Here is a 27,531-nt window from a genome sequence, read left to right as displayed (position 1 = left end):
TTCCAAATAACATTTCAATAAAGTCCCGATTTCTATTGGAATTTCGGCAGCACCTCCCTTAAAACTTGGACTCTGCCACCCTTTCCGGGTCCCATCCAAACCGATCCACAATCCTTTTCAACAGTTCAAACTAAAAATTAGTTCAAAAGTAAACTGAATCCAACAATCACCTCATTTTCATATCTCAAGGAAATCATCTCAAGATCAAATCATTATCAACCGATTAAACTCATTTCCAAAACTTTAAAGAAACAGTCCAGCGACAACCCATTTATCAAAACCAAACAATAATCAGAAGTCGTCTCAAGATCAATCTTTATCAACTGATTAAACTCATTTCCAAAACTTTAAAGAGACAATTCGACAACAATCCATTTATCAAAACCAAACAATAACCCAATCAAACATATAATCATATTCATCCAAAATAGCCAGGCAATACATAAGACTTATACAATCACTGAAAAGCATATAATTCTCACATCAGTATCCATTTATACAATTCCAAATTATAAAATCGAGATTTTATAAAAACCCCTGCCTCGACACATTGAAACCACAACCCAAACTCGTTAACTGATTCTTTTCATCTCGACCCGAATCGACTGCAACTAACACCTCAGCTCCACTTGCTTTCTCAACAACCACAACGACTCTAATCGCAACATATAATAATCAGGACTCAACCCCACGTTACCAAAACTCATATTCATTAACCAAACACAACATAATACTAACGCGAGGCTTTTTGAAACATACTTACTTACCGAAATAACAAAATGAGGCAGCTACGATTCTGAACCGACCCGACAACAACTTTGGTAGCGGCCAGAAGCTTCGGTGGACCAACTATAATAACCACGCAGCATCAAAACCTTCTCAAAATCCAAAAAGACAGAAACGTCAATTAAAACCCTTACCAGCAGAGTTTTCCGGTGACGGTAGCGGGGTTTTGGGTGGCAGGAGTGGCGGTGGCTGGCGCAAGTCTCCTCTCTCTCTCCTTTGCTCCCGTGCTTTCTCTCTCTCTTACGATGCGCGACTGGACGGCCTCCTTCTCGATGGCACGATGGCGGCAAGGACGGCTGGGAGATGCGACGGCGCCTTCTCCTCACCAGCGGCCAACCCTCAACGACGATAATGGCGAGGCGGCTGAGCTTGTGAACGACGGCGGCGCAGAGGCAGTTTCTTCCTCTCCCGTGCACACCACTTCCTCCCGTCCGTGTCTCTCTTCGTGAACTTGAGGATGACGATGGCGTGATGAGGTCGACAGCGGTGACGCGGCGCGGTGACGAAGGCGCGGTGACGAAGGCGTGGCGGCTCCAAGCCCGCGACAACCCTCACTCGCGAACCAACCCTCATCTCAGTTCTGCTCTCCCTGGCGGCAGCACGGACGGCGCGGTGGTGGCGGCGAACTGGACGTGGTGGCGGGGCACAGCTGGCAGGCGAGCTGCTCCCTCCCCGGTGCTCTTCCTCCCTCCGGATCTCCTCCTTCCTTTTTCCCCCTTTGTTTCTTCTTTTCTTTCTCAGAGAACCGTGTGTGTGTGTATGATAGGGGGGTTGCGGCTGCTGCTGCTACTATGGCATAGTGTGTGTTGTGTGTGCCGCTAGGGTTAGCTTTTGGAAAAGGGAAATGTGGATTCAATCAGGGTTAGGGTTAGTTTAGTAATTTCAAATAAAAATAGTAACAATATGGTAATTGAAACCCAATTTAAATCCAACACTAATTATATATAGAAAATACTATTTGTTCATCAATTTTATAAAATATTTTTAATAAAATGTTCAAATCCAAAAATTAGAAATAATATAATTAATTTCTCTATTTTCCAAAACAGCATTATTAATATATTAAAAATATTAATTATTTAGTCCAAATCATATAAAAATTATTATTATTTTATAACTATCAACTTTATGATTTAAATATAGAAAATAATCCAATAATTATAAAATTAGATAATAATCTTAATTCATTTCAAATTCAATTAATCAAAACTTGCTTTAATTATCTTTAATAAAATATTTTCTGAAATTAAGACTATAAATAACTATATGATTTGAGACTTGATCATAATAAGACTTTTCAAAAGCTTCAGGTCTTACAATATCAAGTGTATCATCCGTAGGGGCTTGGTCGACGAAAAAAGAAGGGTTGTGAGGGTAATGATGTTGAAGTGGTGGTAGTTCAATCAATGCTTGTTCATATGACTCATATGGTGGTTGGTATGGTGGGTATAGGTTATAGGAAGATGTTTGGTGGAATGGGGCTTGTGAGTATAGTGGTTGAGGGCTATATTGAGGAGGGGGTTCATAGGTATATGGTGGTGGTTGTTGATTGTCACAAAGAGGTCCACCATAACCATTGTCTTGGTATGCATCATGGGATGGTTGTTGCTCATAGTACATTGGTGGAGGTTGTTGCCAAGAGGGTTGATCATATGCTTGAGGCTCCTCCCACCTTTGATTGTTCCATCCTTGATGCAAGTTCTCATTGTAATCTCCATTGCCTACAACATAGTTGGAATCATACTCATAGCCAAATGGGTGAGAATTCATGATAGCAAGAAAATAAAAACAAAAACTAACAAAAATAAGTAAACAAAGTCCTAAAACTAACAAAAACTAACAAAGAAGTAAGAAAGAGAAAATTCTAAAACTAGAAAAAACTAACAAGCACACCAAAAATCAAGTTCACAATATTAACATATAACCAATAACAAGGCACACATTTGCAATTCTCTGGCAATGGCGCCAAAACTTGGCGAAGGAAAAATGTCGGTAAAGAATTTCTTAATAAAATCGCGTTGCAAGTATAGTTCTAAACTGACAATTAAACTTCAATCAATGTTTAATTTGTTTGTCACAATACAAACCCAATAAAAATAAACTGAAGTATTTAAATTTCGGGTCGTCTCTCAAGGAATTATAGGGAGTGTGTTTATTATTGGTTATGAGATTGTATCTTTTTGGGTTTTGAGTTTGATAAGCAAGAAATGTAAATAACAAGAAAATAAGCTATCAACTAAGAAAAATCCTAGCAAGGGTTGAGAATTGGAATTCCTGTCCTCATTATCATTGTAAATTGTGATGGTAACTGTAAATTGCTCTAACATAGTCAACCTCTAACAATTGAAGGAAAGTCAAGTGAGCAAATCAACTTGAGTTCACAAGTCCTAATCAAAGACTAAAGTTAGTAAAGCTCAAGCCAACTAGCAACTTTCAATCACCAATCAACAAGAGACTTTGACAATTCAAGAGTCTCCAAATTACTCAATCCAAGCTAAGAACACAAAAATCTAATTTAAAATCTAACCAAGCATTTTATCAAACACTTGGAAGACACAACATAAAAGCATGGTAAAATTGCAATAATAATAAAATCTAACAACTACCAATTGAAAGAAATTAACAATGACAACTGAAGAAAGTAATAACAACATGAACATATAAATTGCATTAACAAAGATCCAAAGTAGAATTGAAAGAATGCATAAATATAAGGGTAACAAAGTGATGGAAATAACAAGTAGAATTGAAGAACAAAGGTGCTAGAACAATAAACTGCAAGGAATTGTAAATAAAAACATGAATTAAATCTAAATCTAAGAAGAAATTGGAGTAGAAACCCTAAAACCTAGAGAGAGGAGAGAGCCTCTCTCTCTCTAGAATTCTACATCTAAACCTAATATGTGTGAATGAATGAATGATTCAATTTCCCCTCCCAGCTCCACTCTGCAGCCTCTTGTCTTCATTTTCGGGCCTAAAACTGGGTCAAAAGCAGTCCAGAAATTGCCCCCAGCAAATTTGCTTAACTGAAGCAGGTGATGCTTATCACGCGTACGCGTCAGCCACACGTGCGTGTCCATTGGTTATGGCTTGGTCATGCGTAGCATCATCCATCTGTACGCGTTGACATCAGCTTCTCAAATTTTCAATTATTTGTGTTCCTTCCAATTTTGCATGCTTCCTTTCCATCCTTTATACCATTCCTGCCCTATAAAACCTGAAATCACTTAACAAACATATCACAGCATCGAATGATAATAAGAGAAGATTAAAAACTAGCAATTTTAAGGCTTATGAAGCATGTTTTCAATCATAGCATAAAATTAGGAAGAAATCTTAAAAACATGCAATTTAGATGAAAACTGTGAGAAAAGTTGATAAAATCTACTAAATTAAGCACAAGATAAACCCTAAAATTAAAAAAAAAATCTTTTCAAATTTTTAAATTAATAAATTAAATTTTTTATTCCATGAATAAAAAAATAGTAAAATATTTTTGAACTTTTGAATTAATAAATTAAATCTTTTATTATAAGTAGAAAAATAAAATAAAGTCCTGCAATATCCATTAACAAAAAATTTGTAAAATTATTATTTTTCAATTTTTAAATTTCTAAATTAAAAAAAATAATATTTTTACTGGTAAAAAAATTTTCAAAAATTTAAAATTAATTTATTTTAAATTTTTGAAAATGTCAAACAATAAAAAAGTCAAGGGTCCAAACGTCGTGGATCAGGTGCAGCATTATTCGGTGAATAAAAAACCAAAAAATATATTTAAAAATTTAAAATTTTATAAACTAAATTTTTTAATTTTGATTTTTAAAATAAAAAATTAAATTTTTTATTAAAAGTAGAAAAACAAAATAAAGTCTAGTGATAGTAGCATTTTCGTATGGTTAGGAATTTCATTCAAAATAATTCCGTTGATAGTATAGTTCCCAACCAACTAGTAATGCTTTCAAATTTTAATAGATTTTGGTTGTCACAAGTACAAACCCCAATGAAAATTAACCGAAGTAATTAAACCTCAGGTCGTCTCACAAGGAATTGCAATGAAGTGATCAATTATTGGCTATGAAGATGCAAGGGGGTTTGATTTGTAATTAACAAGAAAAGTAAATAACAAGAAAGTAAATGACAATTAACTAATAAAACAAAGGAAAGAAACTCTTGGCTAAGATATGGGAATTGCAATCACCATCCTTGTCTACAAACCATGTATTGACAATTATGAGGAACCGAGCTCATTAAGTCTACTTCTATACTTGAAGTATATCAAATGGCTTGACCAACATGAATCCATAAGTCCTAACCTAGCTACTAATTGACTTAGTAGTAGGCTAGTATCAACGGTTGTCAAATTGACCACATAGGGTTCTCAAATCACCAATTCAATGAGACCCAATGACTCAAGGTCACTCAATTCCCTTAGCCTAGGCCAAGAGTAAGGAAAACTACTCAATAACTAGAGGATACATTCTATCAAACACCTAAACTGCAAGCAAAGTAAACATAACCAAATGCAAGAATTAAAGCAACCCATAACAACATAAACAAGAAATCAACAATAACAATGAAGATAAACATGAAAGAGACAATGGGAATATAAAATTGCGTTAAATGAAAACCAAATCCAAGAAGAGTTCATCAACATCAAAATAGGCAACAAAATAAAGGGAATAACAAGTAAAACTAAGGAAGTAAGGATGTAGAAACAAGAAATTGTAAAGAAAACAAGATGAGAACAATAATTTAAACCTAGATCTAAGATGCAATTGACCAAAGAACCTTAATTCTAGAGAGAAAATGGAGCTTCTCTCTCTAGAAAACTAAACTACATGATGCTATTCTACAACTAAGTGCTCCCCCTTTGCCCAAGCTTGAATTCTGCATGAAATAGTCTCTGGAATCAGTTGGATTTTGGTCTGGGTAGCTCAGAAATCACCCCCAGTATTTTCATTTCAATGAGGTCACGTGCGAGCTGTGATGCGTACGCATGGGTCACGCATACGCGTCGCTCGGCGTTTTGCTTCTCATGCGTATGCATCATGTCATGTATACGCGTCGCCATGCGACTTCATCTCCATGCCTGTGCGTCTGTCACGCGTGCGCGTCGATGTATTCACTCCAAATCCTTATTTTTCAATGAATTCTCCACTTTGCATGCTTTTCTCTTCACTCCTTTGATCCATTCCTAGCCTTTTCAACCTAAATTCACTAACAAACACATCAAGGCATCTAGTGGAATCAAAGGTGAATTAAAATTAGCAAATTAAAGGCCTAAAAAGCATGTTTTTACACTTAAGAACAAATTAAGGGAGAATTACAAAACTATGCTATTTCAATGAATAAATGTGAGAAAAGTTGATAAAATCCCCTAAAATTAACACAAAATAAACCACAAAATTGGGGTTTATCAATCCTACCCACACTTAAACTAAGCATGTCCTCATGCTAAACCAAGAAAGACAAGAAAAGGGGTATGGACATTTATTCAATGCCAAAAAACTATATGCAACCTATCTAAATGAATGCAACTAGATGCAAAGTGATTCTACCTACTTAGTTAAAAGTAAATCAATCTCCAAGACTATATATGAACAAGTAGGGCTAATATCATATGACGATTCATGAATCCCACCAATTCAAATATCAAAATGAAGTTCAAATAGACTTGCAAGAAGAAAGCTCATGAAAGCCGGGAACAAGGAATTGAGCATCGAACCCTCACCGGAAGTGTATCCGCTCTAGTCGCTCAAGTATATAGGGTCAATTCACTCAATTTTCTTCTACTCATGCTTTCCAGGATTTGTTTTCTTCTAACAATCAACAATTATTCAATGCATGCATACATTCATCATGAGGTCTTATTCATAGGTTGTAATGGGGCTAGGGTAAGGGTAAGGATGCATATGGTCAAGTGAGCTTGAAATTTGCATCTTTGATTAACCTAAGCTCTCACCAAACACATATAACAACCTATATACAATTCTAATACAATGCCTAGCTACCCATGATTCTCACTTTTTCACATACTTATGCATTGTTATTATTACTTACTTTGGGACATTTTTGTCCCCTTTTTATCTCTTTTTTTCTTTTTTTTTTCTTTTGTATATATATGTATTTTTTTTTCTTTTTTTTTATTTTTCTCTATCATTTTTTTTCAAGTTAAAATATATACAAGAGCATCAATGCACATGGTTTTACATATTTAATGCATGAGCATGTATCCAATCCCATGATTTTCAACAAAAATACAAAATACACTTTTACCTCAACCAATGTCCCAAGTTTCCTATACCCAAATGATACACACCCTCACTAGCCTAAGCTAATCAAAGATCCAAATTAAGGAACATTTATTGTTTTTCACTTAAGGGTAGTGATGTGCTAAAATTAAGAACAAAAGGGATTAAACAGGCTCAAAATTGGCTAACACTGGTTGATGAAAGGTAGGCTATTTGGGTAAGTGAGTTAAATGAAATGATGGCCTCAATCATATAAATGCATTCAAACATGGAATAATGGACAAAAAGAATCAAACAAATCAAAGATTACGATCATAGAAAGAGAACAATGCACACAAGAATGAAAATAAGTGGTTATAAGATGTAACCACGCAATTAGGCTTAAAACTCACATGCTTGTGTTCTTAGCTCAAAAACCATGTTCCATAATAAATTCTTCAAGCAAGTTCAACAAAAAAAATTTTAAAATTGGTAGGGTGCCCCAAAACAGTTTTTTTGGAAGAGAAATCATCACCCTAACCAAGTAGTCCTAACAAGAAAGAAGTGGTAGAATATATACAAATTCTAATTAACATGCAACCTATCATGCAATGCAACAACTAGCTAACAAAGAAAATTAAAAATTGGTGTTGAAAAAGGAAATTGTTACCCATGGAGATCGGTCGGACAACCTCCCCACACTTGAAAATTGCACCGTCCTCGGTGTGTGCGAAGAAGAGCAAGGTGGACAGGTTATTACAATTGATGAGCTCCTTTAAAAGGTTGTGTGGATGAACTTGTTTGTTTCCCCATTTAGAAGCTTTTCCTTTTCCTCTTGGTGGCCAACCTAAAAGGAAAGAAAAAAAAAGAAAATTAAGCCCACAAGAAAGATATTAAAGCAAATAAAACATAGGCGGGGATTAATGCCAAATAAGAGTAGGGTTCTCACTACATGTTAGCTACGCATGTAAGTGAGAGAGCAATATAGGCAAAGGGTATATCAACTAATACTTGATGGAAGAGTAAAGTCAAATCATGAAAAGCATATTGAGCATCAAGTTCAAACAAGAAAGAGTGGGTCATGAAAAACAATAGAAGTTCATATCAATGCACAAAGGATGCGAGAGTCATCAAGGATTAAGCATTGACTTAGAAATTTCATCACCCAACAATATCAAACAAGTCAAGAAGCACCAAAACTAACCAAGAAATCCTCAACAATTGAGTAAGATAATTCAACACCATTATTAAAATAGAAAATTTAGAAAATAAAGTAAGAACAAGCTACAAAAACAAAATTTAAAATGCAATGAATAAGAGTGTGCAAATGCAATAAACACAAGAATGAAAGATGAGAAAAAATTAAAAAAATAAATTTTTTTTAAAGAAAGGGAAAAGAAGAAAATAAGAAAGGAAGAAGATAGAAGAAGAAAGGTAAAAAGAAAGAAGAAGGAGAGAAGAAGGAAGAAGAAAGAAGAAAGAAGAAAGAAGAAAGAAAGGAAGAGAAGAAGAGAAAAGAAAACAGAGCAGAAACAGGGCGTGGAGAGCGACACATACGCTTCGACGACGCGTACGCGTCGGTAGGCAGGATGGTGGATCAATGTGTAAGCGTCGTCTATGTGTACGCGTGGGTGGCAGGAGGGACAAGCGACGCATAAGCGTCGTCTATGCGTGCGCGTGGAATGCAGAAAGTACAAGTGACGCGTAAGCGTCACCCACGACTACACGTGGTAGCAGTTGTGCTCCCCGTACAGTTCTCGCACAAATTTCACACAACTCTCTGGGTTTTGTACCAGGAGTCCCAAAATGCCACACGACGCATGCGCGTCGGCCTTGCTTAGGCGTGGCGCACAATTTTTTTTAATTTTTTAAATTGAAAACAGAAACAGGGCACTCTTCTATTCTACAAGCATTCTAAAACAACCAAAATTCAAATTTAACAACAATTCTTTTGGTTTTTGAAAAATTTTCAAATACAAAACAAACAAAACTTACACTTCAAGTAAAACATTACTCAACAACAACTACTCTACAACTTAAGGCACAAATCTAATCAAACAAACTAGCAACCAAAACACCAAATAAACAAGAATATGCAAAGAAGGATACTACCTAACAATGGCAACTCAATGCATTCATTGATTATATATACAAGAGAATGGAAAGAGTTTACCTTGGTGGGGTGTCTCCCACCTAACACTTTTAGTTTAAGTCCTTAAGTTGGACATTTGGGAGGCTCCTTGTCAAGGTGGTTTATGCTTGTGTTCATCCTTGAACCTCCAAGAATGCTTGCTCTTCAATTGGTTGTCAAAATTTCCAACCATCTTCACCAAGCTTAGGTGAGGTTCTTCCCAAGATATGACCTCTCAAAATTGGTCTTCATGTTGTGATCAGGGATCCCATATCTTATTTTCACACCCATCCTCTAATTGATCATCATGATTCCAATTGGGTGGTAGGCAATAGAATTCTCAATGAAGCACCCAAATATTCTCCTAGACCCATACAATTTAGCATTTTTCCAACCATGGGACCTATGTCTTGAGGGTTCAACCTTAATGAGCCTAACATTATTTTTCCAACTACTATACAATTCTCTCCTACTCCTAACTCCACAAAGAGCTCTAAGTTGACCATCATTTTCAATCAACCCATATTCAAGTGAGAAAGTAAAGCTTAGGGATAAGAATTTTACCCACTTGAATGTTGTGTAGGATGGTGATTTAGGAAGGGGTGGTCCCAATGATCTTGAAAATTCTATTCCTTTGTGCTCTTCCTTGACTATCTCTACCTCTTGGCAAGCTTCTCCAATTTCAATTCCTTGCTCACTAACTTCTTCTTCACACCCCTCATTACTCAAACCACGTGTCGGAGGTTGTGCACGGTCCTCCTTGTCATCAATTTTATAGCACAATGAGGGAGGTTCATCAATTCCAAAAGACACATGGGTTGGGGTGGAATTATCTTCAATAATAGAGCTTACTTCTTGCTCAACCTCTTCCTCTTGGTAACTTCCTTCCAATTCGATCTCTTCTTTATTGCTTACCAAGGGTATGGGAGGTGAGGTATCTTTTTCTCTACTCTCTATGTCAAGCCCAATGGGAGAGGATTCAATTGTAGATAGGAACTCCTCAATGATTGAATCCATCTCTTGATCAACCTCTTCAAAGTCTTCAATCATGATATGCTTTGGAGGTTGTACACCCTCCTCAACATCAACATCAAGCATCTTGGAAGAGGGCTATCTAATTCTACATTCCCATGGACTTCTAACATCTCCTATATTTTCAACCACTTCTTCCGGCTCAATTATCTCAACTTCCTCCTATTGTGACAACTCTTGCTTCAACTCCCCTTCTTCACCTTGAAGCTCCAAACTCACTCCCTCACTATGCTCATTGATTGCTTCTCCACATTCAACAATGGGAGTACTTAGGATGTATGATCTTAGGTGGGAGGTTACGCGACTAATGGCTTCTTTCATAGTGGCCAACATGGCCTCCAACCCCTTGTGCTCTTCTTCTAGCTTTTGAAGGCGAGGATAGAGATCTTTTTATTCTTGCACTAGAGGTTTGAGAGATTCATCCAATGAAGGCGATGGTAGAAGGGAGGGTTCATTGTTTGGAGGGAAGGTATCATAGTTGGAAAGTGGTTCATATTGGTAAGGGTGTGGAGGTGATGTATATCGAGGTGGTTCTTGGGAGTAATTGTGTTGGAATTGTTGTGGTTCCATGTATGGTTCATATGACTCATAAGGTGGTTGGTATGGTGGATAAGGATTAGGGTCATATAGAGGTATTTGGTGGTATGGGGCTTGTGAGTATGGTGGTTTAAAATTATGTTGAGGAGGTGGTTCATAGGCATATGGTGGTGGTTGTTGACAACCACAACGAGGATCACCACATCTATTAGATTGATATGCATTAGGGGTGGAATTATACCTATAAGGAACCGGAGGAGGTTGTTGCCAAAAAGAGTGATCAATTCCTTGAGACTCCTCCCATCTTTGATTATTCCATCCTTAATGCATGTTATCATTGTAGCTCCCATTTCCTACAACATAATTTGAGCCAAACTCATAGCCAAAGGGATGAGAATTCATAATAGCAAATAAAAACAAAAGCTAACAAAAATAAGCAACAAAGTCCTAAACCTAACAAAAACTAACAAACAAGCAAAAGGCAAACATATTCACATATTCACAATAGCCAACAACATAGCACCATTGCAATTCCCCGGCAACAGCGCCAAAAATTTGATAGTAGCATATTCGTATGGTTAGGAATTTCATTCAAAATAATTCTGTTGATAGTATAGTTCCCAACCAACTAGTGATGACAAGTCATCCTAGCCTATTTTAGCTAGTCTTTTTCTTTAGTTTTCATTAGAATTATGCACTTTCTTGAGCTACAAGCAAGCTAATTGAGTAGATTTTCATGTTTCCCTTGATTGAACCAACCATATATGAATTCATGCCATTTCATGAGGTTTTAGGCTATATTTGTTGCATATTATGAAAGATTGAATATCTCATGATTGTGAGCATAGCTTTGATGAGTTTGGTTGATTAATGATAGGTGAAGAAAGCTTGAAGCAAGAAGGAATGGCTAGAAGTGAAGAAAGGAATAAGTGAAATTGATCCTGGAGGCATGAAGTTAGCCCCAACGTTAGCCCCCTAACTTGGAGGCTAACGTTGGGCATGAAGATCACTCCCTGGACTCCCCACGTTTGAGCCAACGTTAGCCCCCTAACTTGGAGGCTAACGTTGGCACATGAGTTATAAAGAGGGAGAAGGCCAACGTTTGCGCCAACGTTAGCCCCCTAACTTGGAGGCTAACGTTGGCACATGAATCACAAAGGGAGGGGCACCAACGTTTGCGCCAACGTTAGCCCCCTAACTTGGAGGCTAACGTTGGCGCCACTAGCACTAAGCAAGGCCAACGTTAGGGTCAAAGTTAGACCCCTAACGTTGGCACCAACGTCCAAACCAGAGAAATCATGCTTGCTGCTATGAAAAGTTAGGGTCAAAGTTAGACCCCTAACTTTGGCCCTAATGTTGGGACCAACTATGGCTAACTTCAAAACCGGTTCAATTGGTTCACTTCGGTTCTTCTTCAAACTTCAAGAGCAATCAACCAAGGCCTCTTTCAACCCAATTCCACCAAGAACAAAGGCCCAACTCAAGGCTTGAAGATCATTTTGGAAAGTGTATAAATAGGATAGAATTCAAGTTATTCGGAGAGCTTTCCTTTTGGAATTTTCATAAGAGTTTTTCGGAGAGCTTTTGAACTTGAGTGAACTTTAATTTCTTGTTTTCATTGCTTTCAATTTCATTTTACATTTGTCTTGGATCTTGGATTGGAGAATTGAAGAAATTCTGTTTCAATCTCAATCTTGGATCTCTCTGTTTCTTTACTGTTAATTGAATTCCATTTCCGGTTCATTGTTCTTCATCTCTTTTCTTTTCAATTTACAATTTCCTTGCTATTGTTCTTGTTGGATCTAGGAAGGCATTGAGATCTAGACTTGGTTTTCTAGTCTCTGGGCCCTGAGATCTGAATTTACCATTTCAATTCCTTGTTTACTGCTTCTTATGTTCATTTACTTTTCTGCTTCATATCCGGTTCAACCCCAATCCCCTTTTACTCTTCCGTTTGATGCAATTTAGTTTTTCCTTTGTTTAAATTCTGCAAATCCAATCCCCAATCCCCTTTACATTTCCAGCCATTTACATTTCTTGTCATTTAAGATTCCGCAATTTACATTTCTTGCACTTTAAGTTTCTGCCATTTAATTTCTTGTTCTTTAAGTTTCAGCCATTTATTTCTTGTTCTCTTTACTTCAATGCAATTTAATTCTGCAAGTCACAAAACCATCAACCAAATCTTGATTCGCTTGACTAAATCAACCACTAAACTAAAATTGCTCAATCCTTCAATCCCTGTGGGATCGACCTCACTCCCGTGAGTTTTTATTACTTGATACGACCCGGTACACTTGCCGGTTAGTTTTGTGATGTTTTGTGAGAGATTCGTTTCTCACCAAAATATCTCATCAAGTTTTTAGCGCCGTTGCCGGGGATTGATTAGATTGACAATGATTAAGTGAGGTGGTAGTTTAGATCAAGCAATTTTTCTTTTCGGTTTCTTTAATTTTTGACTAACCCACTAACTGTTTGAATTTTTGCTTAAGCTAACTCAAACTTCATTCTAGCAATAGATTGAAGTGTCACTGGTTTTTGTGTGTTTCTTGTGTTTTGCTTGTATGTCAGATACAAGAAGAGAAGCAAGAGAAAAAAATGTTGCTGGAGAGGAAGAATCAGATGAAGAATATCATGAATTGGAGGAACACTCAACAAATCCAACAAATCCACCAGTGAGAATGGCCAACAACAATGGTCAACCCCAGAGGAGAGTCTTGGCTTCATATACACTTGCTAATCCAAGGCATTGTGGGAGTAGCATCCTTACCCCAAATGTCGATGCAAATAACTTTGAATTGAAGCCCCAACTCATCACCTTGGTGCAGAACAACTGTTCCTATGGAGGAGGCCCCTTGGAAGATCCAAACCAGCATTTATCCACCTTCCTGAGGATATGTAACACAGTGAAGACCAATGGTGTGCATCCTGACAATTACAAATTGCTGCTATTTCCATTTTCCCTCAAAGACAAAGCCACTCAATGGTTGGAGTCATTTCCAAGAGATAGCATCAACAACTGGGATGATCTAGTAACCAAGTTTCTTGCCAAGTTTTACCCACCTCAAAGAGTTATTAGATTGAAGATTGAAGTTCAAACATTTACTCAGATGGATGGAGAGTCATTGTATGAAGTATGGGAGAGATACAAAGCTTTACTCAGGAAGTGTCCACCAGAGATGTTTAATGAATGGGATAAACTCCAAAATTTCTATGAAGGACTGACAATGAAAGCTCAAGAGGCACTTGACTATTCAGCAGGAGGCTCAATGCAACTCATGAAGACAGCTGAAGAAGCTCAGAACCTCATTGACATGGTGGCTAACAACCAATATTTCTTTGGCCATCAGAGACAACACCAACCATCACTAAGGAAAGGAGTGTTAGAAATGGAAGGGGTTGACACCCTCCTAGCTCAAAACAAGATAATGCAGCAGCAGATTCAAGAACAATTTGAGCAGATGGCTAAAAAGATTGATAGTTTACAAGTTGCAGCAGTGAATACAAGCCAACCATCAACCACATGGGGACAAAATGAAGAAAACCAGGAAAATCAGCAGCAGGAACAACCTCAATATGTGCACAACCAAGGCTCATGCCAAAATGAGGTTTATGGTGACACCCACAAACCATCCTGGAAGAACCATCCAAATCTCAGATGGGGAGATAACTACACCCACAGCCAGCAACCGTGGCAGAAAAACTCAAACCAAAACAACTCAAGAAACACAACTTACTCAAACCATGACCAGCAAAACGCTAATAATAATCAATACAAGAAACCACAAAATACATATCAACCACCCCACCACAATCCACAAACTCATCAAAATAGCATTTCCGCACCAACATCTAACCCCCAAAACTACCACACTACCCCTACAAATAACTTCCAGCAACCACATTCCACCCCCATCATACCACCAATAGACCACCATGAAAGTAGAATTTCAAGTCTTGAGGCAGCCATACAAGCAATTGCTCAGTCCACTCAAAGCTTGGTCAAAATGCAAGAGAGAAATGAAGCCACTATGAAGAGCCTTGAACGACAAGTGGGACAATTGGCCAAACAAGCTGAACGGCCAACCAATGTTCTCCCAAGTGATACAATCTCCAATCCAAAGGACAAAGGAAAAGCTACAAAGTGGGAGGAGTGCAAAGCAATCATAGTGGGAAGTGAAAAGACTAGGGAGAAGGAAGCCATCAATCAAGAAGAACACAACAGAGAAGTTCCACAAGAAGAGACAGAAGAGAGAAGTGAAGAGGAGAGAACGACCAAGAATGCAAAAAGCTCAAAGAAAGATGTGGACATCCTTGAAACACAGCTACAAGAGAAGAAGGAAGGGATGAAGCCATATATCCCTAAACTTCCATATCCTCAAAGATTCAAAAAAGAAAACGAGGATAAGCAATACTCAAAGTTCCTGAACATATTCAAGACACTCAGCATCAATATTCCGTTCTTAGAAGCACTTGAACAGATGCCATTATATGCCAAATTTATGAAAGAAGTGCTAACAAAGAAAAGACCCTTGAAGGAAGGACAAATTATTGAAATGACAATGGAGTGTAGTGCTATTCTCCAAAGAGGTTTACCAGAGAAGAAGGAGGATCCTGGAAGGTTTTATATACCTTGTACCATAGGAAACATAACTATTGAGAAATCATTCTGTGACCTTGGTGCAAGTATAAACTTGATGCCTCTATCTCTTATGAGGAAGCTTAAAATTTCTGAGCTGAAGTCCACACGAATAGTTCTCCAAATGGCTGACAAGTCCATTCAACGAGCACTTGGAGTTGTAGAGAATGTGCTGGTAAAAGTGGGAAAATTCCTTCTCCCAGTTGATTTTGTCATCCTAGATATGGAGGAGGATCCTAACACCCCCATCATCCTAGGGAGGCCTTTTCTTGCTACGGGCAGAGCACTGATAGATGTTGAAAAAGGGGAATTGTTGCTGAGAGTACATGACGAGCACCTAGCATTCCATGTTTTTAAAACCCCACATGAGCCCACTCAAGAAGAAGAGTGTATGGAGGATAAGGCCAGAGATCAAAGTTTGAAGGAGGTAGTCAATGAGTTAGCTCCAAGACTTCCGAATCCATGCTTAAAAAAAGTAGAGATGGTGCAACAGACCAAAGAAATCAAGGAGGAACTAGATCCAAAACCTCCAGATGAGAAATTCAACATCTCAGATAAGGAACCACCAAGGCAGGGGGTATCTTTTGAGAAAGAAAAGAAGAAGAGGCCAAGAGGGTGGAGAAACAAGAAGATCCCTACTGAAGGCTTTTCACCAAGGGATAAAGTAGTGTTAAACACCCAACCAATGAAGGTGTCCCCACAATCATCCGAATACTACACTGTAAACCGGGTTCTTTCACTTGAACACCTAGAGATCGTCAAAGAGGAGACCGGAAGGAGGTCTACAGTAAGAGGAGAAAAGTTGAGGCACTATGATTTTCAGCCCCCATGATCAAAGAATGAAGGATGTCAAGCTAGTGACATTAAAAGAGTGCTTGTTGGGAGGCAGCCCAACCTGAGGTAGTTTTTTTTTATAGCTAGTTCAATAAAAAGGTTAAGTAGATTCACCTGTATTGTAAGAAGCTAAGTTTGGTGTTGCACACCAAAACAATTTAAGGGAGAATGAAGGATTCTAAGTTTGGTGTTCTACCGAAATCTCATTTACAAACACATTCTCACCTTCTGCATAAAGGGTTGCTAGCTCCAAGCAATCAGATGAATCATTTAATCATTGTCTGTTTCTAGTTTTTAGTTTTATTACCTTTAGCAAAGACTTAGGCTTTCACATATGGTTATGCATAAGAAACATGGCAAGAGACTAAGTTTGGTGTTCACACACCAAAGTAAGTTCAAACGCCTACAAGAAAGTCTTGCACACTAACCAGTCATCTAAGGGCTTGAGAAACAAGAAACTTCCATTAACACTGCAGAAAGTCAATCACTCTCTTGGGAGGACTACACACCATTAGCTGAGAGAAAGAAGAAGAAGCCACCAAGAGGTTGTATTGTCACTTAACTCCATTAGCATTGAATTGCTCTAAATTGGAAGTGTGAATATGCCCATTTTAACAGTAACTGTTAGTGTAGTAGTCTGTGCATCATTTATGTTTGTTTCTTTTAAAATTAGTAAACTAGCTTATGTGTGTGCTTGTGTGTTCACTTTCACTTGACAAGAAGCATGTGTTGTCCCCTGCATCTTTCAATTCAATAAAAGAACAGTTTGAATGTGAAGCAAGATATTCTCTGTTAGATAGAAGTGGAATAAAAGTAAATGGTGGTATGTGTGTGATTGTATAATGGCTCACTTTTAGTGAATAAAGAGCTAGGATATCTCCTTCTAAGTAAAGAGTGGCCTACTGTCTAGGAATCTCACTTAAATTAAATTACTTGGTTAGAAAGAAAAACAAAAAGAAGGAAAGAACAAAGAGAGCCAAAAAGTGGCAAAACAAAAGAAAAACAAAAAGAAACAAAGCTGGACACCAATAGCTTGAACCTTAAAGTATATGCCTGTGATGTCTTTGTACTAGGATCTGCTTGGATTAGTAAGCTCTTAGGAGTGCCTCAACACTTGGTGACTTGGGTTAACTAACCCGAGATCATCAGCTGAAAGTCCACTATCAAGAGCAACCTAACTACAAGACATTTAGTAGCCCAAAGAGGTGCTGGGCATCAATGTTTTAAGAAGGAATGTAAGCCAAGTGTCTATGGTGAATAATGTGTCAAGTATAAAGAAAAGAAAATGAACTTGCTACACATGACACTCAAATAAAGCTTATGAACAAAGTAATAACCAAGGATAAAGGAATAATGAGAGGTCATAGCAGTATGTCACTTGAAGCTTGAAGGAGACTTTCTAGGCCTAGGAGTCAATAAGAAGTGAGTATTTGCATATCCACATAAAACCCCATGAACTATCAATAATACTCTGCTAGCATGAACTTCCTCTTCCATTTCATTCTTTCTTCTTAATAATTCATTTCTTGCTTGGGGACAAGCAAGCTTTAAGTTTGGTGTTGTGATGACAAGTCATCCTAGCCTATTTTAGCTAGTCTTTTTCTTTAGTTTTCATTAGAATTATGCACTTTCTTGAGCTACAAGCAAGCTAATTGAGTAGATTTTCATGTTTCCCTTGATTGAACCAACCATATATGAATTCATGCCATTTCATGAGGTTTTAGACTATATTTGTTGCATATTATGAAAGATTGAATATCTCATGATTGTGAGCATAGCTTTGATGAGTTTGGTTGATTAATGATAGGTGAAGAAAGCTTGAAGCAAGAAGGAATGGCTAGAAGTGAAGAAAGGAATAAGTGAAATTGATCCTGGAGGCATGAAGTTAGCCCCAACGTTAGCCCCCTAACTTGGAGGCTAACGTTGGGCATGAAGATCACTCCCTGGACTCCCCACGTTTGAGCCAACGTTAGCCCCCTAACTTGGAGGCTAACGTTGGCAAGAGAAACTTAAAACTCATCCCTGGGCCAGCCAACGTTTGCGCCAACGTTAGCCCCCTAACTTGGAGGCTAACGTTGGCACATGAGTTATAAAGAGGGAGAAGGCCAACGTTTGCGCCAACGTTAGCCCCCTAACTTGGAGGCTAACGTTGGCACATGAATCACAAAGGGAGGGGCACCAACGTTTGCGCCAACGTTAGCCCCCTAACTTGGAGGCTAACGTTGGCGCCACTAGCACTAAGCAAGGCCAACGTTAGGGTCAAAGTTAGACCCCTAACGTTGGCACCAACGTCCAAACCAGAGAAATCATGCTTGCTGCTATGAAAAGTTAGGGTCAAAGTTAGACCCCTAACTTTGGCCCTAACGTTGGGACCAACTATGGCTAACTTCAAAACCGGTTCAATTGGTTCACTTCGGTTCTTCTTCAAACTTCAAGAGCAATCAACCAAGGCCTCTTTCAACCCAATTCCACCAAGAACAAAGGCCCAACTCAAGGCTTGAAGATCATTTTGGAAAGTGTATAAATAGGATAGAATTCAAGTTATTCGGAGAGCTTTCCTTTTGGAATTTTCATAAGAGTTTTTCGGAGAGCTTTTGAACTTGAGTGAACTTTAATTTCTTGTTTTCATTGCTTTCAATTTCATTTTACATTTGTCTTGGATCTTGGATTGGAGAATTGAAGAAATTCTGTTTCAATCTCAATCTTGGATCTCTCTGTTTCTTTACTGTTAATTGAATTCCATTTCCGGTTCATTGTTCTTCATCTCTTTTCTTTGCAATTTACAATTTCCTTGCTATTGTTCTTGTTGGATCTAGGAAGGCATTGAGATCTAGACTTGGTTTTCTAGTCTCTGGGCCCTGAGATCTGAATTTACCATTTCAATTCCTTGTTTACTGCTTCTTATGTTCATTTACTTTTCTGCTTCATATCCGGTTCAACCCCAATCCCCTTTTACTCTTCCGTTTGATGCAATTTAGTTTTTCCTTTGTTTAAATTCTGCAAATCCAATCCCCAATCCCCTTTACATTTCCAGCCATTTACATTTCTTGTCATTTAAGATTCCGCAATTTACATTTCTTGCACTTTAAGTTTCTGCCATTTAATTTCTTGTTCTTTAAGTTTCAGCCATTTATTTCTTGTTCTCTTTACTTCAATGTAATTTAATTCTGCAAGTCACAAAACCATCAACCAAATCTTGATTCGCTTGACTAAATCAACCACTAAACTAAAATTGCTCAATCCTTCAATCCCTGTGGGATCGACCTCACTCCCGTGAGTTTTTATTACTTGATACGACCCGGTACACTTGCCGGTTAGTTTTGTGATGTTTTGTGAGAGATTCGTTTCTCACCAAAATATCTCATCAACTAGTAATGCTCAATTCAAATTTTAATAGATTTTGGTTATCACAAGTACAAACCGCAATGAAAATTAACCGAAGTATTTAAACCTCGGGTCGTCTCACAAGGAATTGCAATGAAGTGATCAATTATTGGCTACGAAGATGCAAGGAGGTTTGATTTGTAATTAACAAGAAAAGTAAATAATAAGAAAGTAAATGACAATTAACTAATGAAACAAAGGAAAGGAACTCTTGGCTAAGATATCGGAATTGCAATCACCATCCTTGTCTACAAACCATGTATTGACAATTATAAGGAACCGAGCTCATTAAGTCTACTTCTATACTTGAAGTATGTCAAATGGCATGACCAACATCAATCCATAAGTCCTAACCTAGCTACTAATTGACTTAGTAGTAGGCTAGTGTCAACAGTTGTCAAATTGACCACATAGAATTCTCAAATCACCAATTCAATGAGACCCAATGACTCAAGGTCACTCAATTCCCTTATCCTAGGCCAAGAGTAAGGAAAACTACTCAATAACTAGAGGAAACATTCTATCAAACACCTAGAGTGCAAGAAAAGTAAACATCACCAAATGCAAGAATTAAAGCAACCCATAACTAACATAAGCAAGAAATCAACAATAACAATGAAGATAAACATGAAAGAGACATGAAAATATAAAATTGCATTAAATGAAAACCAAATCCAACAAGAGTTCATCAACATCAAAATAGGCAACAAAATAAAGGGAATAGCAAGTAAAACTAAGGAAGTAAGAGTGTAGAAACAAGAAATTGTAAAGAAAACAAGATGAGAACAAGAATTTAAACCTAGATCTAAGATGCAATTGACCAAAGAACCCTAATTCTAGAGAGAAGATGGAGCTTCTCTCTCTAGAAAACTAAACTACATGATGCTATCCTACAACTAAGTGCTCCCCCTTTGCACAAGCTTGAATTCTGCATGAAATAGTCTCTAGAATCAATTGGATTTGGGACTGGGCAGCTCAGAAATCGCCCCCAGCGTTTTCACTTCAATGAGGTCATGTGCGAGCTGCGACGCGTACGCATGGGTCACGCGTACGCATCGCTCGGCATTTTGCTTCTCACGCGTACCCATCATGTCACGCGTACGCGTCGCCATGCGACTTTATCTCCACGCCTGCACGTCTGTCACGAGTACACGTCGATGTATGCACTCCAAATCCTTGTTTTCCATGAATTCTACACTTTGCACGCTTTTCTCTTCACTCCTTTGATCCATTCCTAGCCTTTTCAACCTGAATTCACTAACAAACACATCAAGGCGTCTAGTGGAATCAAAGGTGAATTAAAATTAGCAAATTAAAGGCCTAAAAAGCATGTTTTTACACTTAAGCACAAATTAAGGGAGAATTACAAAACCATGTTATTTCATTGAATAAATGTGAAAAAAGTTGATAAAATCCCCTAAAATCAACACAAGATAAACCACAAAATTGGGGTATCATCTAGCAGTATCTCGTAAATTAAAAATTTGTAAAATTATTTTTTTTAAATTTTTAAATTCTAAATTAAAAAAATAATCTTTTTAGTAAAACTAGAAAGATAAAAAATTCTAACAATATTCAATAAACAAAAAACGTTTAAAAATTTAAATTTTTAAATCTAATTTGTTCTAAATTTTTTGAAGATGTTCAACAATAAAAAAATCAAGGGGTATGAGCGTCATGCTCCAAATGCATTATTATCCGATGAATAAAAAAATAAAAATATTTTTTAAAATTTTATAAAACTTATTGTTGTATTTTTTTTAATTTTTAAATTAAAAAATATTTTTTTACTAAAAGGAGAAAAATAAAATAAAGTCAAGCAATATCCAATAAAAAAATTTTAAAATTATTTGTGTTTTAATTTTTAAATTTCTAAATTAAAACAAACAATTTTAACTAAAAGTAGAAAAATAAAAAATTTCAACAATTTTCAATAAAAAAAAATTTTAAAAATTTAAATATTTAAATTTAATTTAATTTAAATGTTTTGAAAATGTTCACCAATAAAAAAGTCAAGGGTCTAGACGTCGTTGTCCGGATGAGACATTATTCCATGAATAAAAAATAAAAAAAATTATTTTTGAATTTTTAAATTAATAATTAAATATGTTATTAGAAGTAGAAAAATAAAATAAAGTCTTGTAATATCCATTAACAAAAAAAATAGTAAAATTATTATTTTTTTTAAATTTTAAATTTCTATATTAAAAAAATATTTTTTTTACAAAAAGTAGAAAAAGAAAAAATTTCAAAAATTTAAAATTAATAAATTTTAAATTTTTTAAAATGTCAAAATATAAAAAAGTCAAGGGTCCGAATGTCGTGGTTCGAGTGCAGCATTATTCGATGAATAAAAAACCAAAAATATATTTAAAAATTTAAAATTTTATAAACTAAATATTTTATTTTTTATTTTTAAAATAAAATATTAAATTTTTTATTAAAAGTAGAAAAATAAAATAAAGTCTAGTAATATCTTGTAAATGAAAAATTTGTAAAATTATTTCTTTTAATTTTTAAATTTCTAAATTAAAAAAAATAATCTTTTTAGTAAAAGTAGAAGGATAAAAAATTCTAACGATATTCAATAAACAAAAAACATTAAAAATTTTAAATTTTTAAATCTAATCAGATCTAAATTTTTTGAAGATGTTCAACAATAAAAAAATCAAGGGTACGAACGTCATGCTCCTGATGCATCGTTATTCGGTGAATAAAAAAATAAAAATATTTTTTAAAATTTTATAAAACTTATTTTTGTATTTTTTTTTAATTTTTAAATTAAAAAATAATTTTTTTTACTTAAGGTAGAAAAATAAAATAAAGTCCAAGAATATCTAATAAAAAAAACTTTGTAAAATTATTTTATTTTTTAACTATTAAATTTCTAAATTAAAACAAACAATTTTAACTAAAAATAAAAAATTCCAACAATATCCAATAAACAAAAATTTTTAAAAATTTAAGAATTTTAATTTAATTTAATTAAAATTTTTTGAAAATGTTCAGCTGTAAATCTCGTTAAAATCGGTAAATAATTAGTCAATAAATCGAATTTTAATTAGCAAAATTAAAAATGCAAAACTAATATTAAAATAGGATAGAGCTCTTCGAAACGAGAATTTTAACACCAATTTCGAAGAATTTGGCCCAAAATTGGACCTGATGGGCCGAACCAGTTGAACCGAGTTCGAGTACGGAGAGCTAATGAGGTGACCATACCGGTAAGTAGTTTGACCGATATTGTGACCGCAATGACGAGTGTTGTTGCTGCCGTTAGAGCTGTTGCTGCTGCGACCATCCGAGTGATGGATGGGATGGAACCACAAGCTGGAACTGGCAACGATGGTGATAATGAATATGAAGGTGGACATAATGTTCCGAATATAGGGGTGCCAGCTGGTTATCCGGAGCAAGTTAACACGGGTCAGGCAACGGGAGAAAGCTCAAAGAGGACTGAGGTAGCAAGGAATAATCGTCGGGAACCCTTCACAAAGAAAAAGGGACCTATTACACCTAGGAGCCAAAATTTCAAAAAGAATCGTTTTTGCGCTTCACATTCCCAGCGCCGGAACAATGACCAAAAGAACGACAATTGTTCGGATCCGAATTCAGATGGGCAAACTATTACCTAACCGGATGACTTAAGGTTCTCAAGATGCAAGAAGTACCATCCAAACAGACCATGCAGGGCCGGATTAGGCATATATTACAAGTGCGGGAGACCAGGGCATATGTCTTGGAGTTGTTCATACAAAGAAAGCCGGAATGCAACCGAATTCGATTTTCAGACCCGAGGTAATTATGGACCAGCAATTGAATTTTTAACTTCCTTGTATATCATTGATATGTAATATTCGTTCGTGACGCATGACAAGTTTCAGTAATCATGAGGTCCAAGTCGATAATTAGTCGAAAACTATTGGTTGTTGAGATGGAGTGATACTTAGCTAACTTAGAGTAGTGGTTAGGCTTTTGAAGGTTAAGGATTAAGTGACATAGTGGAAGTAGGTTGGACCGTATAGTGGAAGCAGGTTGGACCATATCTAAAGAATTAGGAGTGTTGAGGGCTACGCGGAGTTATTGTTTAGAATCCAGTGACAGTGAAACTTTGAGGAAGAGGAATAAAGCAAATTCAACCTTTAGCTGTTAATTGTTAAGAGGCAAGTGAAGATGAAACCAAATCCCTATAGGAGAGAGTTTCTAAGACAATTCTTGAAGGTGTGTTAGAACTTCCATTTCAGAGAGAAAGCAAGTTTGCGATAGGCTTAGTACCGGAAGCCGGATTTACTTCAATCACACCACAAGCAAAGACATTATTATAATCGGTAGAATTTAGGATTGAGTGGAAGGGAGTACTAGAAGGGGAATCATCTAACCAACTATTTCTTTGTGGGAAGCACCGGTTATGCCGGAGAAGAAGGAAGAGAATGGCAGGAAGCCTTATGCAGAGAAAGTGTGCTAACGAACCTTCGTGACTCGATCTAATCCTTCTTTTGAAACCTACATGGACATTCTATCCGGAGCTCTTCCTAAATGGCTTGACTACCTTTCTAACTTGACTCCTTATGCACATGAATTTTGTTTCTTCCAGGATGAGTATGAGCTTGTCTTGGTATAAACGCGTAATCCTTGAATCTTGTATGCTCGCTATAACTAGAATTGCCCTTATTCGCAAACCATGTTCTTCAGAATCAGCTGAAACTTCTTTGACTCTGTACGCTCTGTTCTTTCTACCAAAGGTCTTTAATTTGAACTCTTTTACTTGAGATGCACCTAGGTTCCTTTCCATGTGCATTCCATCATTTCGGTATAATCCTGATTAACCATATACAAGATTTTCTTTCTGACTTATTACAAACACCGTTTGTATTGCTCATTCATTTTTCGAGCTTAATGTCCTTTTAAAAATTAACTCGAGCCTATATTAGTATCACGTATAAATTATAGCTGCAACTGTTGAGATGTTGATTCCTTAAGAGCAAGACTTTTGGACACGGAAGATGAAGCATGTAAGCATGCACCGTCAAAAAGAGTTTTGGAGCTTTAAATTCTTGCCGACCACAAAGCCTATGATTAGTTTAACGTGCTAGAAATACACCGGTTACATGGATACTCGAATATGAAGAGAGCTTTCGAACTCCAAGAGAAGGATTAACCCCAAATCGAGTAATCAGGATACCCGAACTTATTTAACAACTCGGAATTAGTACGATACATTACCAGAGGGGTTTAGGATACGTGTAAATACTACATCATGAAGTGGTAACGGACGCCCTGAGTAAGAAGTTTATGGAGAAATGCTTGGATATAAATTTCGAAGGAAGGAAGGCTAGGTAAGTTGGAACTTTAAATTGGATATCAAGGGTATAGCTAAAGGCGTCAAACTAAATCTATTGCAGTCTTAAAATGTAGCAAGGACGAAATGCAAGAAGCGTAAGAAGACGATAAAGATCTACCGAGGATGTCGAAGTCTGGTAAACAAAAGGGAACTAAGAAGAGATTTATATGCCTAATGCCGAAATAGAGATCGTAGAGTCAAGGACTTAAGGAGTGCAACAACAGTGATAAGGAGCTACTAAGAGTGCTGAAGCCGGTTGAATAAAAAAGATACCAAGAGAGGGTTATGTGTCGAGGTCGGAAGTTGAAATAAGAAACTATTACCCGAAGCTTATAAGAGAGGATTTTTGAATTTACCTTAAGATTTCTAAAACCTACCACGAATCCAAGAAGATATTTTGAGCAGCCAGAAGTGAAGAACGAATGAAAATCTATGTGATTACAAGTTTGACGTATGAGAAAGAAATGACAGACCACCAGAAGCCGTTCGAAATGCCACAACCATCGAAGGTTCTACATTAAAGGTAAAAGGGAATAGCTATCGATTTTGTAATAGATTGCCAAGGTCTAGGACAAAAGGTGATGATGTTAGGAACTCGTGGATCAAGTGATTAAGTCCATTTTGCCCCATCGGAGCAAACTACTTATTGGGGATATCAACGAGACTATACATCAGGGAGAAGGTGAGATTCCACAGTATGCTAAACACCTTTGAATTAATCGGAAACTGGAACATCGAATGTCTTAATTCCTGAATTTGATAGCCGAGACAACAGAGAAAAAGTTACGCAAATTTGAGTTAAGATTCTCATTATGGAAGCTGATGGAAGAGATAGGCAGATCTAAGAAGAAGATTTCTCAAGTTAGAAGGAAGAAGATACCTATTTCTGAATATTACTTCAACGAGCTAGAATCGTACGAGCAATCAAAAACTAAGAAGTTAAACCCCGCTAAGTTAGCCCATTTCAATTCTTGTAGAGTATTGATGGACAGGGGTGTGCCAAATAGTTTTTCTTCCATACCTTTCGAACCTATTCAACGTACACTCCACACTTCGTAACCTCTGAAACACGCTTCTAAAACAAATGCACGTCTTACAACCTAAGTCAATTTAAATAAAAGGGGATGGACACTTCGAGTGATGAGGTTAGCCTCAAGAAACTTGGAATATGCCAAAAGACTACCCACACCTCTTTTCAGATAACTGAATCTGAATTTTGAGGGCAAAATTTCTAATTAGGTAGGTAGGATGTAAACCCCACTAAAATCGGTAAATAATTAGTCAATAAATCGAATTTTAATTAGGAAAATTAAAAATGTAAAACTAATATTAAAATAGGATAGAGCTCTTCGAAACGAGAATTTTGACACCAATTTCGAAGAATTTGGCCCAAAATTGGACCAGATGGGCCGAACCGGTTGAACCGGGCCCGTGGGCCCAACCCGCCTAGTATATAAAGGAGCTAGAGCTCATTTTCTACCTTAAAAACACAACAGAAGCAGCGTACCTACAGGGGAAGAAGAGATGAATTCCAAAACCTAGGCTTTGATTCAAACTACCATAACTTTCCCGTTCGAGCTTCGATTGCCGCACCGTTTACGGCCACGTGTCCAGCGCGTCGAGCTCTACATTTCTATTGGATCAATTTCACCGATAAGCTCTAATTTCATTTCAGAATCTCTACCCCCTTTCTAATTGGGAAGTTGAAACCCTATAGTGAAATCTTGCCCAAATTGGTTAATAAACCACTATTTTATGGTTTATCTTGTATTCAATTGAGTGGTTTTTATCAAGTCCTTTCTCAGTTATTCATATGATTTACATGATTTTACAATCCCTTCCTAGTTTTGTTATATGGTTGAAAACTTGCTTCCTATAGATCTTTAATTTGTGCATTTTAATTTTCCTTTATACCATTCGATGTCGTGATCCGTGTGTCAAGTGTTTCAGGCTTTATAGGGCAGGAATGGCTTAGAGAATAGAGAGGAAGCTGGCAAAAATGGAAGGAACACAAGAAACTAAGGAGATAACCAGCGAGTATCGACGCGCATGCATGGCTCACCCGAGCGCGCGATATGGAGAAATTTGCAGCGACGCGTGCTCGTGCCTGACGCGTACGCGTGGATTGGAGTTTGCACAAAGACGCGTGCACGTGGATGACGCGTACGTGTGACACGCCATAACGACCAGCGACGCGCACGCGTGACTGACGCGTACGCGTGACATGCGCAATTTGCAGAATTAACAGAAAATGCTGGGGGCGATTTCGGGCCGAGTTTTGACCCAGTTTCTAGCCCAAAAACACATACTAGAGCCAGAGAACGTGCAGAGACTCAACACACATTCTCATTAGCATAGTTTTAGTTTTTAGATCTAGATCTAGAGAGAAAATTACTCTTCCTCTAGGTTTTCTTTACATTCACATATTTATAGTTTTATGCTTTTGCTTTGGATATTGAAGAGTCATCACCTCCGTTGAAGATACTATTCTAGTTTGTTTTCTTACTCTTTTATTATTCCATATTCTTAATTCTTGTTTAGAGTTACAATTGGATTATTTTTAGAATTTATTAATGCAAAGGATTACTTTTACTTTTAATTAATTTTAAATTCC

The 27,531-nt window shown here is 36.9% G+C and overlaps 1 pseudogene; it reads left to right on the top strand.

Annotated features, from left to right (window-relative positions):
* The first annotated feature begins 1,257 nt into the window (after positions 1-1,257).
* On the top strand, positions 1,258-23,430 carry LOC148548664 (uncharacterized; annotated as a pseudogene).
* The last annotated feature ends 4,101 nt before the right edge of the window (positions 23,431-27,531 follow it).

This window comes from Arachis ipaensis, chromosome B8 (genome assembly GCF_059453495.1).
Source record: "Arachis ipaensis isolate K30076 ecotype BB chromosome B8, ASM5945349v1, whole genome shotgun sequence".
Classification (NCBI taxonomy): domain Eukaryota; kingdom Viridiplantae; phylum Streptophyta; class Magnoliopsida; order Fabales; family Fabaceae; genus Arachis; species Arachis ipaensis.
Note: the sequence above shows the minus strand (reverse complement) of the source record. Positions and strands in the feature narration are given on the sequence as shown.